General features: G+C 44.7%; 1 long non-coding RNA gene across 2 annotated transcripts in view; it reads left to right on the forward strand.

Annotated features, from left to right (window-relative positions):
* Positions 1-2,156: 2,156 nt before the first annotated feature.
* Positions 2,157-15,525, forward strand: part of LOC141083347 (uncharacterized) — a 128,795-nt gene continuing 115,426 nt past the window's right edge. The window contains exon 1 of one of the 2 annotated variants that reach the window (XR_012230693.1): positions 2,157-2,844. This is a non-coding gene — a long non-coding RNA (uncharacterized lncRNA). The remainder of the gene's footprint in view (positions 2,845-15,525) is intronic. The other variant, XR_012230692.1, reaches the window with a different exon arrangement.

A 15,525-nucleotide genomic window follows, 5' to 3' on the forward strand; every position in this document is an offset into this window, starting at 1 on the left:
TAGTTATATTCTTGTATATAGGGGCAGTATTATAGTAGTTATATTCTTGTACATAGGGGCAGTATTATAGTAGTTATATTCTTGTACATAGGGGCAGTATTATAGTAGTTATATTCTTGTACATAGGGGGCAGTATTATAGTAGTTATATTCTTGTATATAGGGGCAGTATTATAGTAGTTATATTCTTGTACAGAGGGAGCAGAATTATAGTAGTTATATTCTTGTACATAGGGGCAGTATTATAGTAGTTATATTCTTGTATATAGGGGCAGTATTATAGTAGTTATATTCTTGTACATAGGGGCAGTATTATAGTAGTTATATTCTTGTACATAGGGGGCAGTATTATAGTAGTTATATTCTTGTACATAGGAAAAATATTATAGTAGTTATATTCTTGTACATACAGTTGTGGCCAAAAGTATTGACACCCCTGCAATTCTGTCAGATAATACTCAGTTTCTTCCTGAAAATGATTGCAAACACAAATTCTTTGGTATTATTATCTTCATTTAATTTGTCTTAAATGAAAATACACAAAAAGAATTGTCCTAAAGCCAAATCGGATATAATTCCACACCAAACATAACAAAGAGGGTGGACAAAAGTATTGGCACTGTTCGAAAAGTCATGTGATGCTTCTCTAATTTGTGTAATTAACAGCACCTGTAACTTACCTGTGGCACCTAACAGGTGTTGGCAATAACTAAATCACACTTGCAGCCAGTTGACATGGATTAAAGTTGACTCAACCTCTGTCCTGTGTCCTTGTGTGTACCACATTGAGCATGGAGAAAAGAAAGAAGACCAAAGAACTGTCTGAGGACTTGAGAAACCAAATTGTGAGGCAGCATGAGCAATCTCAAGGCTACAAGTCCATCTCCAAAGACCTGAATGTTCCTGTGTCTACCGTGCGCAGTGTCATCAAGAAGTGTAAAGCCCATGGCACTGTGGCTAACCTCCCTAGATGTGGACGGAAAAGAAAAATTGACAAGAGATTTCAACGCAAGATTGTGCGGATGTTGGATAAAGAGCCTCGACTAACATCCAAACAAGTTCAAGCTGCCCTGCAGTCCCAGGGTACAACAGTGTCAACCCGTACTATCCGTCGGCGTCTGAATGAAAAGGGACTGTATGGTAGGAGACCCAGGAAGACCTCACTTCCTACCCCGAGACATATAAAAGCCAGGCTGGAGTTTGCCAAAACTTACCTGAAAAAGCCTAAAACATTTTGAAGAATATTCTCTGGTCAGATGAGACAAAAGTAGAGCTTTTTGGGCAAAGGCATTAACACAGAGTTTACAGAGGAAAAAAAGAGGCATTCAAAGAAAAAAACACGGTCCCTACAGTCAAACATGGTGGAGGTTCCCTGATGTTTTGGGGTTGCTTTGCTGCCTCTGGCACTGGACTGCTTGACCGTGTGCATGGCATTATGAAGTCTGAAGACTACCAACAAATTTTGCAGCATAATGTAGGGCCCAGTGTGAGAGAGCTGGGTCTCCCTCAGAGGTCATGGGTCTACCAGCAGGACAATGACCCAAAACACACTTCAAAAAGAACTAGAAAATGATTTGAGAGAAAGCACTGGAGACTTCTAAGGTGGCCAGCACTGAGTCCAGACCTGAATCCCATAGAACACCTGTGGAGAGATCTAAAAATGGCAGTTTGGAGAAGGCACCCTTCTAATATCAGGGACCTGGAGCAGTTTGCCAAAGAAGGATGGTCTAAAATTCCAGCAGAGTATTGTAAGAAACTCATTGATGGTTACCGGAAGCAGTTGGTTGCAGTTATTTTGGCTAAAGGTTGTGCAACCAAGTATTAGGCTGAGGGTGCCAATACTTTTGTCTGGCCCATTTTTGGAGTTTTGTGTGAAATGATCAATGTTTTGCTTTTTGCTTCATTCTCTTTTGTGTTTTTTCATTTAAGACAAATTAAATGAAGATAATAATACCAAAGAATTTGTGTTTGCAATAATTTTCAGGAAGAAACCGAGTATTATCTGACAGAATTGCAGGGGTGTCAATACTTTTGGCCACAACTGTAGGGGCAGTATTATAGTAATTATATTCTTGTACATAGGGGCAGTAGTATAGTAGTTATATTCTTGTACATAGGGGCAGTATTATAGTAGTTATATTCTTGTACATGGGGGCAGTATTATAGTAGTTATATTCTTGTACATAGGGGGCAGTATTATAGTAGTTATATTCTTGTACATAGGAGCAGTATTATAGTAGTTATATTCTTGTACATAGGGGCAGTATTATAGTAAATATATTCTTGTACATAGGAGCAGTATTATAGTAGTTATATGCTTGTACATAGGGGCAGTATTATAGTAGTTATATTCTTGTACATAGGAGCAGTATTATAGTAGTTATATTCTTGTACATAGGAGCAGTATTATAGTAGTTATATTCTTGTACATAGGGGGCAGTATTATAGTAGTTATATTCTTGTACATAGGAGCAGTATTATAGTAGTTATATTCTTGTACATAGGGGCAGTATTATAGTAGTTATATTCTTGTACATAGGAGCAGTATTATAGTAGTTATATGCTTGTACATAGGAGCAGTATTATAGTAGTTATATTCTTGTGCATGGGGGCAGTATTATAGTAGTTATATTCTTGTACATAGGGGGCAGTATTATAGTAGTTATATTCTTGTCCATAGGAGAGGATAGACGTGTGTTTGTGAGCTCCCAGCAGGGCGGAGGCATGGCTTCTGACCCAGGTGGAGGGGAGGGAAGCTGGGCTGATGATCCAGGGAAAGCCCCTAGCCTGGAGTGTGGCCTGCCGCATGGACCTGACGGTAATGGAAAGCTGGACATGGTGGCTGGTGAGTCTTCTAAACCTGCTTGTTATGTTGCTGGATTGAGTGGTAAAGTTACAAGGCAAAGCATTTTTAAGCTGGAAATGCAAATCAGCAAATTGCAAGATGAAATTAAGAATGAGACTGATCCAAAGATAAAACTGATGAAATGTGAGAGCCTGGATGTTTGCAGACGAGAGCTGGACATTCGGAAAGGAAACCTGGACAAAGATGTGAACTCTGTGCCCAGAAAGGAAACTTGGGCTATGGAGAAAAAGAGGGGAGCCAGAGCCCAGAAGGAGAATAGAAAGCACTCCATTAGTAATAAGGACATTAAATCTGAAATTGTGCACAGTGTGGGGCAAGGATGTCTGGTAAGAAATGCAGCACTTATATCAGCCGCACAATGTGAGGGGTCTGAGGCAGCAGACAATGCTGGGAGCGCTGCAGAGGAAAGTGTGTCAGCAACCAAGGGGTTAACCGCAGTGGACTCTGTGTGCAGCAATGAAGGGAGCTCAGCTCCTGTAAGTGATGAAGTAAGTGTCCCCTGTACTGTCACTGTGTGCGAGACCCCGCTCAGTGCTGTGAGTGAGACTCCACTTGGTGCTATGTGTGAGACCCCGCTCACTGGTGCTAGTGAATGTATGTCTGCAACAGATACAAACATTATAATGGACTCTGAACCCTCCATGTCAGTGAATGGAGACCACACTGCAATAATAATGGACTCTGAACCGTCAGTGGTAATGGACTCTGAACCCTCCATGTCAATGAATGAAGATCACATTGTGCAACAATCAGTAGTGGATCTGGGCATTTTTTAAGCACAAACACGTGTCAGTGATCATGGGGCTGTTGGGAGTTCCGGCACTGCTCCACCTGCGGCTGGGGAGGGCTCCGGCGCTGCTCCACCTGCGGCTGGGGGGGGCTCCGGCGCTGCTCCACCTGCGGCTGGGGGGGGCTCCGGCGCTGCTCCACCTGCGGCTGGGGGGGGCTCCGGCGCTGCTCCACCTGCGGCTGGGGAGGGCTCCGGCGCTGCTCCACCTGCGGTTGGGGAGGGCTCCGGCGCTGCTCCACCTGCGGTTGGGGAGGGCTCCGGCGCTGCTCCACCTGCGGTTGGGGAGGGCTCCGGCGCTGCTCCACCTGCGGTTGGGGAGGGCTCCGGCGCTGCTCCACCTGCGGTTGGGGAGGGCTCCGGCGCTGCTCCACCTGCGGTTGGGGAGGGCTCCGGCGCTGCTCCACCTGCGGTTGGGGAGGGCTCCGGCGCTGCTCCTCCTGCGGCTGGGGAGAGCTCCAGCACTGGTCCACCTGCGGCTGGGGAGAGCTCCAGCACTGATCCTCCTACTGACCAACATCAGTTCAGGAGACTGTTCTCCAATGTAACAAGACTAGTGAACCCTCCACCTCAGAGGAGGAATGCAGTCAGGATAAAGTACACGGGACCAGAGGAGAACATCCCATCCAGAATTTATATTGGAAAAGTTCTTCTGAAAGACTTTATGAGGTTTAAGGCATCTGAGGTCTACGCACTGATCCATGTTCCATCCAGCAGGATCTATGACATCAGCTTTAAGCTTCAGTGTGATCTGGATATGTTCTGGAACATCTATAATGACACTAGAGATGATGAGATCTGGGATCATCTCCATTGTATCCAGCTGTCTAAGCCGCAGGAAATAACGGCCACTGTCCTGTTCCAGTCTGAGGTGGTGGCTCTGGCGGATCTGCAGCACTGGTTGAGCCGGCAGTGCATGGTGAGAAGTCATCCCCAGAAGATCTATGATGAGGAGCAAATATGGAATGGAGGATATTCTGTGAAAATCCAGCTACTACAGGAGAATGGTGTGACCAGACATCTGCCGCACTCCTTCTACCTGGGCTCAGAGAGGGGGATATGCTATTACCCCGGTCAGCCACGTCTGTGCCATAGATGTGGAGGCAGGCACCTCGCCATGAACTGCTCTCGTATCACGTGCTCATTGTGTGGACAGTTCGGGCATGCAAAGGATAAATGCACAGGAACCGTCATCTGTAACCTGTGCTCAGGACCCGGGCATACGTTTCGTGATTGCCCTCATGCAGAGCATAATAAATATAATGGCCTGACCTCCTTGGAAATTATGGGAAAAGAAACCACAAGAGGTGCAGATGTTGTCCAAGAAGCCGGCACTGATGAGGAGATAAGTCACAGTAACAGCGAGCCTGCTCCAGAGTCTGATATAATATCGATGGATGCTGCACTATTAGGACCACCAGCCACTGAAGAAACACCTAAAGTATCACCAGCCAGAGCTAAGCCACCATCAGCCAGTAAAGTGAGATCTAAGCAATGTTCAGCCACTAAATTAAGATCTAAAATACTAGTCACTAAGGTGTCTAGAAAACCTGTCACCAAACCATCCAAGCTTCAGCCCAGTACATCTGTAGAAGTAGATAAATTGTCCGCAGTGTCCAGTGTGGATGACGAAGGTTTTGTGACCATAAAAAGGAAAAAAGCCTTTGTGGATTCCTCTAGGAAAATCACAACAGTCCAGAAAACCTCTGAGCCTCCAGTGCTGGTGATAAGTCCAGGACGTTACAATGTACTGGGAGAAGAAGACGAAGAAGAGGCACAAATGGAGCAAGGTTCTTCATACATCACAGAAAATGACTCTGATGAGGTGGATCCTGACCCTCCCGTGTCCACAAAGAGATGGGGCACTGCAGGTGACAGCAGTGGAAGGAGAAAGAAGACCAGAAAGTCTAAGTGATCAGGATGCGGCTGAGACTAAGCTCTATTAATGTGAACAGTGTGAGGACTGGTAGCCGGCGGCAGGCGATCTACCAGCAATTGTCTGATGAGAGATCTGACGTCTTCTTCTTACAGGAGACGTATCTGAAATGTAATGCCCATGTGTATGCAGCCAAGAGAGACTGGAGACTAGGTCCATCATTCTGGTCCTTCGGGCTGGAGAGGAATGACGGTGTGGGAATCCTCTTTAATAACATGGATGTCCAGGTGGACAGAGTCCTGGAGATCTGTCCAGGCCGCTGTCTGATGCTGGACTTTGTACTCGACTCCATCCATTATAGAGCAATAAACATTTATGCTTCGCAGACAAGAAAAGAGCGGAGGGAACTGTTTGACCATATGAAGCCATATTGCTTTACCTCTAAAGTGTTTATATTGTGTGGGGATTTTAATAATGTGTCTTGTAATGTGGATAGATCCAGTAGTCATAAGAAACTGAGATATGATGAGACGTTTCTTAATAATATAGTCCAGCAGGCCCACCTAGTAGACCCCTATGGTTCCCACCATACCAGTAAGACATACACATACCATAAGGGTGGTAATGCCAGCAGAATAGACCGGGTGTATATAAAGAGAGAGGCGAGATGCTCTCAGTACAGGATCAGCCCTCTGGAGTTCTCTGACCATTGCATGGTGAGCGTGACGCTGGATCTGGCCCAAGCTGTGGTCTGTGGAAAGGGGTACTGGAAGGTGAATGGCTCCGTGATCCAAGATCCACGGTTCAGAGAGGCCTTCACCACCTTCTATAATGATCGTAGGACCACCCAATGTATGTGTGATGACACAGCTGAGTGGTGGGAGACCATGAAAAGTGACATCAAGCAGTTTATTATGCGAGCAGCCAGGAGACATAGTAATATGGAGTATATGAGATACTCTGCCCTGAGACTGCAACTGAGCCGGCTATATAGCAGGATGAATGGTGGTGAGGAGGTGGATGGACGGAGCGTCAGCCATATAAAGCAGCGAATGAGGGAGCTGCAGTATGATCGCCTCAAGGCGGAGGGACAGTTTGATAATTGGGGCGTTCATAACCCAGATCCTTTCATTGCCTGTAAAAACAGAGTCAGTAAGAAGCTAATCACTGGTTTGTTGGATGAGAATGGGGTGGAGCAGTCAGAGCCGGAGAAAGTCCACAAGATCATTGCTGATTATTATAGAGATCTCAATAAAGGGGCTCCTATTGATAGGGAAGCCATTAATGCCTGCCTGAAGGGGGTGTTCCTACCAACATTAGACCCCACACAGGCAGATAGTATGGCCGGTCCCATAACTGAGGAGGAGGTGAAGAAGAGCATTGACTCCTTAAAGGCCAACAAGAGCCCGGGGCTGGACGGCCTGACCAGCGAGTTTTATAGAGAGTTCAGGGACTTATTAGCTCCAGACCTGGTGCAGGTCTATAATGATTGCCTCTCTGCAGGGAAGCTTCTACCGTCCCAGTATAAATCTGTTCTGGTCCTTTTGGCAAAAAAAGGAAATCTAAAAGATATAAAGAACTGGCGTCCATTGTCTCTGCTGAACACGGATTATAAAATTCTGGCCAAGATCTTGTATTATCGGCTGAGTGAGGTGGCGGGTGGGCTCATCATCGCCAACCAGACGTGTGGTGTGAAGGGTCGGACGATAGAAGACTCGTTGTTGGTGAGAGAAGCCGTGACGTACATGAAGCAGCACCATGTGGGGGCGTATATTGTGGGCTAGACCAGAGTAAAGCCTTTGATAGAGTCCATCATGATTACCTGTATCAGGTGTTGTTACAGTATGGCCTCCCGATGCGGTTTGTGCAGTGGCTGCGATTTCTGTATGAGGAAGCTATAAGCCTGCCGCTGATTAATGGTCACTTGGTTGAGCCCTTTGCGATCATGTCAGGGGTGAGGCAGGGCTGTCCTCTCAGCCCATTGTTGTATGTTTTCAGTCTGGATCCTTTCCTCAGAATACTGCAGGATCATAGAGATTTTACAGGGCTGAGGTGCCACCTCCAAAGTATGGTGGAGGAGGTAAAGTTCTGTGCCTATGCGGATGATGTGTCGGTTGTGGTGTCTTCTAGAGGTGATTGTGCGGGTCTACAGCAGGAGATCACAGCCTTCTCCCAAGTATCTAACTCCTCTGTGAACATGGAGAAGAGCGAGGCGTTGTGGCTGGGGAGTGACCGTGATGTCTTCTCTGTGCCCTTCAGAACAGTTCAGGATCAGATAAAGATTTTGGGAGTTGCGTTTGGTGCTGTAGATGATGGGAAGGTGAACTGGGAGGAGAAGCTGGTGGTGTGTGAGCGGAAGGTGCAGAGCTGGAGACACTGGAAGCTGACATATCTGGAGAAGATCCGCCTGCTGAAGACCTTCCTGCTCCCGCTGTTCCTCTATATCAGTGTGGTGTTCCCGCTGCCAGATACGTTGCTCCCCAGACTCACCAATGTCTTCTTTCACTTCTTGTGGGGCAACAGGATGAATGTGGTCAGGAGAAACATTGTTTATCTCCCTCATAAGGATGGTGGTCTCGCCATGCCTTGTCCGGAGCTCTTCTTTAATCTTTTGTTTCTTATGAAGAATTTTTCGTTTTGTAAGAATTCAGAGAAGGTGCCATGGTCGTGTTTGTTTAAGAGCCATATCCAGCAGTTTGTGTCTGTGTGGTCGGTAGGGGACCCCATCAAGAGAATCTCAGGACGACTAAAGAATAATGTTTCTTGGTACGGTGTCCACATAATAAGTAAGGTCATCAGATGGAGGATCTTGTATGATGACGTCAAGCAGCTTAGTAGGAAGGAGCTGTATAAGAATGTCCTGTCATCTCACTTCAGTGTCCAGGTACAACTGAGGGGCGCTCCGAGGCTGGATGTAAAATGGGCTGCAAAAAACGTGCTCGATCCCAGAGTTCCCCCTCATATGAGAGACGTAGCCTGGCTGGCACTCCATGGTAAGATGTACGTTAGAGATAGTCTAAAGTGCAGGAATGTATCAGACAGATCCTGTCCCAGAGAAGAGTGCCCCCATATACTGGAGACGATGGACCATCTGCTGTTAGAGTGCCCCTTCAGTATGCAGGTATGGGAGTCTGTGTCCTTGTCCCTAAAGTTGCCGCACCTGGTGGGACAGTCGTATGGTCAGCTGCTGTACGGAGACTTCCAACCTAAGCTCAGGGCGTATGACAGAAGCTCTCTGTATATAATAAATGTGGTGACATCTACCATCTGTGGTGTGCGCAGTGCTGCCTGCTGATCAATAAGGAAGTCCTGTCCTGTGATACTGTCAGGTATAAGATCCTAGAAAGTCTCAAGGCCGTATATAAGAAGGATATAAAGGGGAACCGAGGGAATGTGAACTGGAGAAACATCCATGTATCGGGATTGGTCAATGTTTGCTAATGCTATTGTTTAAGTGATGTAACAACATTTATCTCCTTTACTATTTATTGCTTTGAGATTTTAATGTAACATTTTTGTAATATATGGTTGCCAGTTTTTAAATAAAAAGATCATTATAGTAGTTATATTCTTGTACATAGTGAGCAGTATTATTGTAGTTATATTCTTGTACAGAGGGAGCAGAATTATAATAGTTATATTCCTGTACATAGGAGCAGAATTATAGTAGTTATATTCTTGTACATAGGGGCAGTATTATAGTAGTTATATTCTTGTACAGAGGGAGCAGAATTATAATAGTTATATTCCTGTACATAGGAGCAGAATTATAGTAGTTATATTCTTGTACATAGGGGCAGTATTATAGTAGTTATATTCTTGTACAGAGGGAGCAGAATTATAATAGTTATATTCCTGTACATAGGGGGCAGTATTATAGTAGTTATATTCTTGTACATAGGAAAAATATTATAGTAGTTATATTCTTGTACAGAGGGAGCAGTATTATAGTAGTTATATTCTTGTACATAGGGGCAGTATTATAGTAGTTATATTCTTGTACATAGGGGCAGTATTATAGTAGTTATATTCTTGTACATACAGTTGTGGCCAAAAGTATTGACACCTCTGCAATTCTGTCAGATAATACTCAGTTTCTTCCTGAAAATTATTGCAAACACAAATACTTTGGTATTATTACCTTCATTTAATTTGTCTTAAATGAAAAAACACAAAAAGAATTGTCCTAAAGCCAAATTGAATATAATTCCACACCAAACATAAAAAAGATGGTGGACAAAAGTATTGGCACTGTTCGAAAAATCATATGATGCTTCTCTAATTTGTGTAATTAACAGCACCTGTAACTTACCTGTGGCACCTAACAGGTGTTGGCAATAACTAAATCACACTTGCAGCCAGGTGACATGGATTAAAGTTGACTCAACCTCTGTCCTGTGTCCTTGTGTGTACCACATTGAGCATGGAGAAAAGAAAGAAGACCAAAGAACTGTGTGAGGACTTGAGAAACCAAATTGTGAGGAAGCATGAGCAATCTCAAGGCTACAAGTCCATCTCCAAAGACCTGAATGTTCCTGTGTCTACCGTGCGCAGTGTCATCAAGAAGTGTAAAGCCCATGGCACTGTGGCTAACCTCTCTAGATGTGGCCGGAAAAGAAAAATTGACAAGAGATTTCAACGCAAGATTGTGCGGATGTTGGATAAAGAGCCTCGACTAACATCCAAACAAGTACAAGCTGCCCTGCAGTCCGAGGGTACAACAGTGTCAACCCGTACTATCCGTCGGCATCTGAATGAAAATGGACTGTATGGTAGGAGACCCAGGAAGACCTCACTTCCTACCCCGAGACATATAAAAGCCAGGCTGGAGTTTGCCAAAACTTACCTGAAAAAGCCTAAAACATTTTGAAGAATATTCTCTGGTCAGATGAGACAAAAGTAGAGCTTTTTGGGCAAAGGCATTAACATAGAGTTTACAGAGGAAAAAAAGAGGCATTCAAAGAAAAAAACACGGTCCCTACAGTCAAACATGGTGGAGGTTCCCTGATGTTTTGGGGTTGCTTTGCTGCCTCTGGCACTGGACTGCTTGACCGTGTGCATGGCATTATGAAGTCTGAAGACTACCAACAAATTTTGCAGCATAATGTAGGGCCCAGTGTGAGAGAGCTGGGTCTCCCTCAGAGGTCATGGGTCTTCCAGCAGGACAATGACCCAAAACCCACTTCAAAAAGAACTAGAAAATGGTTTGAGAGAAAGCACTGGAGACTTCTAAGGTGGCCAGCACTGAGTCCAGACCTGAATCCCATAGAACACCTGTGGAGAGATCTAAAAATGGCAGTTTGGAGAAGGCACCCTTCTAATATCAGGGACCTGGAGCAGTTTGCCAAAGAAGGATGGTCTAAAATTCCAGCAGAGCATTGTAAGGGTATGTGCACACGCTGCGGATTCTGCTGCGTTTCCGCAGCGTTTTTGGCTCTGCAGAAACGCTGCAGATTCTGCTGCGTTGTACAGTACCTTTATTTCCTATGGAAATAAAAAAAAGCTGTGCACATGCTGCGGATTTTTCCGCGCGGTTTTGCTGCGGTTTACAATCCGCAGCATGTCAATTGTTTGGTGCAGAAACGCTGCGGTTTTACACCTCATCCATTATGAGGTGTAAAACCGCAGGGCAAAACCGCGGAAAAAACGCAGATAATCCGCAGATAAACCGCAGAAAAACCGCAGCACTTTGTCCTGCGGATTTCCTGCGGTTTTCTCTACAAAATCCGCAGAGACTAAAAACTACGTGTGCACATAGCCTAAGAAACTCATTGATGGTTACCGGAAGCGGTTGGTTGCAGTTATTTTGGCTAAAGGTTGTGCAACCAAGTATTAGGCTGAGGGTGCCAATACTTTTGTCTGGCCCATTTTTGGAGTTTTGTGTGAAATGATCAATGTTTTGCTTTTTGCTTCATTCTCTTTTGTGTTTTTTCATTTAAGACAAATTAAATGAAGATAATACCAAAGAATTTGTGTTTGCAATAATTTTCAGGAAGAAACTGAGTATTATCTGACAGAATTGCAGGGGTGTCAATACTTTTGGCCACAACTGTAGGGGCAGTATTATAGTAGTTATATTCTTGTACATAGGGGCAGTATTATAGTAGTTATATTCTTGTACATGGGGGCAGTATTATAGTAGTTATATTCTTGTACATAGGGGCAGTATTATAGTAGTTATATTCTTGTACATAGGGGGCAGTATTATAGTAGTTATATTCTTGTACATAGGAGCAGTATTATAGTAGTTATATGCTTGTACATAGGAGCAGTATTATAGTAGTTATATTCTTGTGCATGGGGGCAGTATTATAGTAGTTATATTCTTGTACATAGGGGGCAGTATTATAGTAGTTATATTCTTGTACATAGGAGCAGTATTATAGTAGTTATATTCTTGTACATAGGGGGCAGTATTATAGTAGTTATATTCTTGTACATAGGGGGCAGTATTATAGTAGTTATATTCTTGTACATAGGAGCAGTATTATAGTAGTTATATTCATGTACATAGGGGCAGTATTATAGTAGTTATATTCTTGTACATAGGGGCAGTATTATAGTAGTTATATTCTTGTACATAGGGAGCAGTATTATAGTAGTTATATTCATGTACATAGGGGCAGTATTATAGTAGTTATATTCTTGTACATAGGGAGCAGTATTATAGTAGTTATATTCTTGTACGTAGGAGCAGTATGATAGTAGTTATATTCATGTACATAGGGGCAGTATTATAGTAGTTATATTCTTGTACATAGGGGCAGTATTATAGTAGTTATATTCTTGTACATAGGGAGCAGTATTATAGTAGTTATATTCTTGTACATAGGAGGCAGTATTATAGTAGTTATATTCTTGTACATAGGAGCAGTATTATAGTAGTTATATTCATGTACATAGGGGTAGTATTATAGTAGTTATATTCTTGTACATAGGGGCAGTATTATAGTAGTTATATTCTTGTACGTAGGAGCAGTATTATAGTAGGAATCGTGGGAATTCCGCACACATAGGAATCCATTGTTCTGCTTACTTTCCGCATGTGGCTGTGCCCACCATGTGCAAAGTAAGCGCAAAATGTGCGGATGGTACCCACAGTCCGGAGGAGAGGAGATTCTCCTCCAGGCTCTGGGTACCATATCCCTGTAAAAAATAGAATTAAAATAAGAAATGGTGATATTCTCACCTTCCGGCGTCCTCCGCAGCATCCCCAGGCCTCAGCGATGCTCCCAGCAAGTTCGGTTCCCAGCGATGCCTTGCGACAATGACCTTTGATGACGTGGCGGTCGCGCAAGACCGCGACGTCATCAAAGGTCAATGTTGCAAGGCATCGCTGGGAACCGAACTTGCTGGGAGCATCGCTGAGGCCTGGGGATGCTGCGGAGGACGCCGGAAGGTGAGAATATCACCATTTCTTATTTTTAATTATTTTTATCTTTATAACTTTTACTACTGATGCCGCACAGGTGGCCTCAATAGTAAAAAGTTGGTCACACTAGTCAAACACTATGTTTGACGAGTGTGACCAACCTGTCAGTTTTCCAAGCGATGCTACAGATCGCTTGGAAAGGGCTAGTACTTTGCAAGCTAATTACGCTTCCAAAACGCTAGTTTATCGCAGGAAATAAGCGGGAATTGCGCATGCGGAATTCTAGCGTATTTCCCGCGGCAGGGAGTTGCGGAATTCCTGCAGAAATTTCCGCGGAAATTCCGCAACGTGTGCACATAGCCTTAGGAAGCAAAAAAATAAAACATTATCTTATATTAGAATACATAACTTTTATATAAGTCTAGAATGTATTTAACCTTTCGGATGCTGAGCTTTTCCATGTGACTAGATGCTGTATAATACACCTGTGATTTACACATCTGCTGTATGGTGTATATGATTCGAATAGCTGCTCCTGTACTGCCACCTAGTGTTTATTCTAAGACATGCATTTAACAAAGTGCAAACTAGACCTGCAATATTTCCTGCATATATCATAGTTATTTATTGTCTCAACATAACTCTGCAGAAAATATCATATTTATCAGGAGACATGCGCTTACACAGCTATACCACTACTTTGACACATCAGTAAAGCCCCTCATTTTAAGAATGTTTTGTGATATCTCGCATTAAATAATGGTAATTGATGAAAATCGTAGTTTTATAGTCATGCTATCTTTATTATTTTCTTTTCACAAGTCATCTTTTTATATCTAAAAATGTGCTGACATAATCCCTTTAAAGGGCACCTGTCACCCCCTGCAGGCGTTTTTAATTAAAAGAGCCAGCACTAATGCTGCATTCTGTCAAGGTGGCTCTTTTATTTAGCGTCCCTTCCACCGCCGAAATAATCGTTTTTAAAATTGATCAGACATGCCTGATATTAGTCGGGGGCAGGGCTTTCCCCTTCTGACAGAGACGCCTCACATACGTCAGTCATGTCCTGCTTTTGATTTTGGCGTCGCCTTCTCAGCGTTCATTTCTTTTTCTTGCACCTGCGCAGTGGTGTAGCGTGGGGGGGCGGTCTGCCCCAGGCGGCATGTGGGTGTGTGGTGTGGCACTGGTGCGGGGTGAGCTCTGTGCTGCTGACCCGGGCTGATGGGCACATCTGGCTACAAAGAATGAATAGTCTTATGGAATGGCCACCAGGATTCTGGACTATGTGCCTGGGCAGGGACTGTAGATGTATATGTGCCGCCCAGAGATATCTGCCCACCTGGTGTCACTGTAGGTGTATATGTGCCCACTGCCCAAAGATATCTGCCCACCTGGTGTCACTGTAGATGTATATGTGCCCACTGCCCAAAGATATCTGCCCACCTGGTGTCACTGTAGATGTATATGTGCCGCCCAGAGATCTCTGCCCACCTGGTGTCACTGTAGATGTACATGTGCCGCCCAGAGATATCTGCCCATCTGATGTCACTGTAGATGTATATGTGCCGCCCAGAGATCTCTGCCCACCTGGTGTCACTGTAGATGTACATGTGCCGCCCAGAGATATCTGCCCATCTGATGTCACTGTAGATGTATATGTGCCGCCCAGAGATATCTGCCCACCTGGTGTCACTGTAGATGTATATGTGCCCACTGCCCAAACATATCTGCCCACCTGGTGTCACTGTAGATGTACATGTGCCGCCCAGAGATATCTGCCCATCTGATGTCACTGTAGATGTATATGTGCCGCCCAGAGATATCTGCCCACCTGGTGTCACTGTAGATGTATATGTGCCGCCCAGAGATATCTGCCCACCTGGTGTCACTGTAGATGTATATGTGCCGCCCAGAGATATCTGCCCATCTGGTGTCACTGTAGATGTATATGTGCCCACTGCCCAGAGATATCTGCCCACCTGGTGTCACTGTAGATGTATATGTGCCGCCCAGAGATATCTGCCCATCTGATGTCACTGTAGATGTGTATGTGCCCAGAGATATCTGCCCATCTGGTGTCACTGTAGATGTATATGTGCAGCCCAGAGATATCTGCCCACCTGGTGTCACTGTAGATGTGTATGTGCCCAGAGATATCTGCCCATCTGATGTCACTGTAGATGTATATGTGCCGCCCAGAGATCTCTGCCCACCTGGGGTCACTGTAGATGTATATATGCCGCCCAGAGATATCTGCCCACCTGGTGTCACTGTAGATGTGTATGTGCCCAGAGATCTCTGCCCATCTGGTGTCACTGTAGATGTGTATGTGCCCAGAGATCTCTGCCCGCCTGGTGTCACTGTAGATGTATATGTGCCGCCCAGAGATCTCTGCCCATCTGGTGTCACTGTAGATGTGTATGTGCCCAGAGATCTCTGCCCATCTGGTGTCACTGTAGATGTGTATGTGCCCAGAGATCTCTGCCCATCTGGTGTCACTGTAGATGTGTATGTGCCCAGAGATCTCTGCCCGCCTGGTGTCACTGTAGATGTGTATGTGCCCAGAGATCTCTGCCCATCTGGTGTCACTGTAGATGTGTATGTGCCCAGAGATCTCTGCCCGCC

Source organism: Dendrobates tinctorius, unplaced genomic scaffold (assembly GCF_039654945.1).
Source record: "Dendrobates tinctorius isolate UK_male_01 unplaced genomic scaffold, ASM3965494v1 ptg000020l, whole genome shotgun sequence".
In the NCBI taxonomy this organism is placed as follows: domain Eukaryota; kingdom Metazoa; phylum Chordata; class Amphibia; order Anura; family Dendrobatidae; genus Dendrobates; species Dendrobates tinctorius.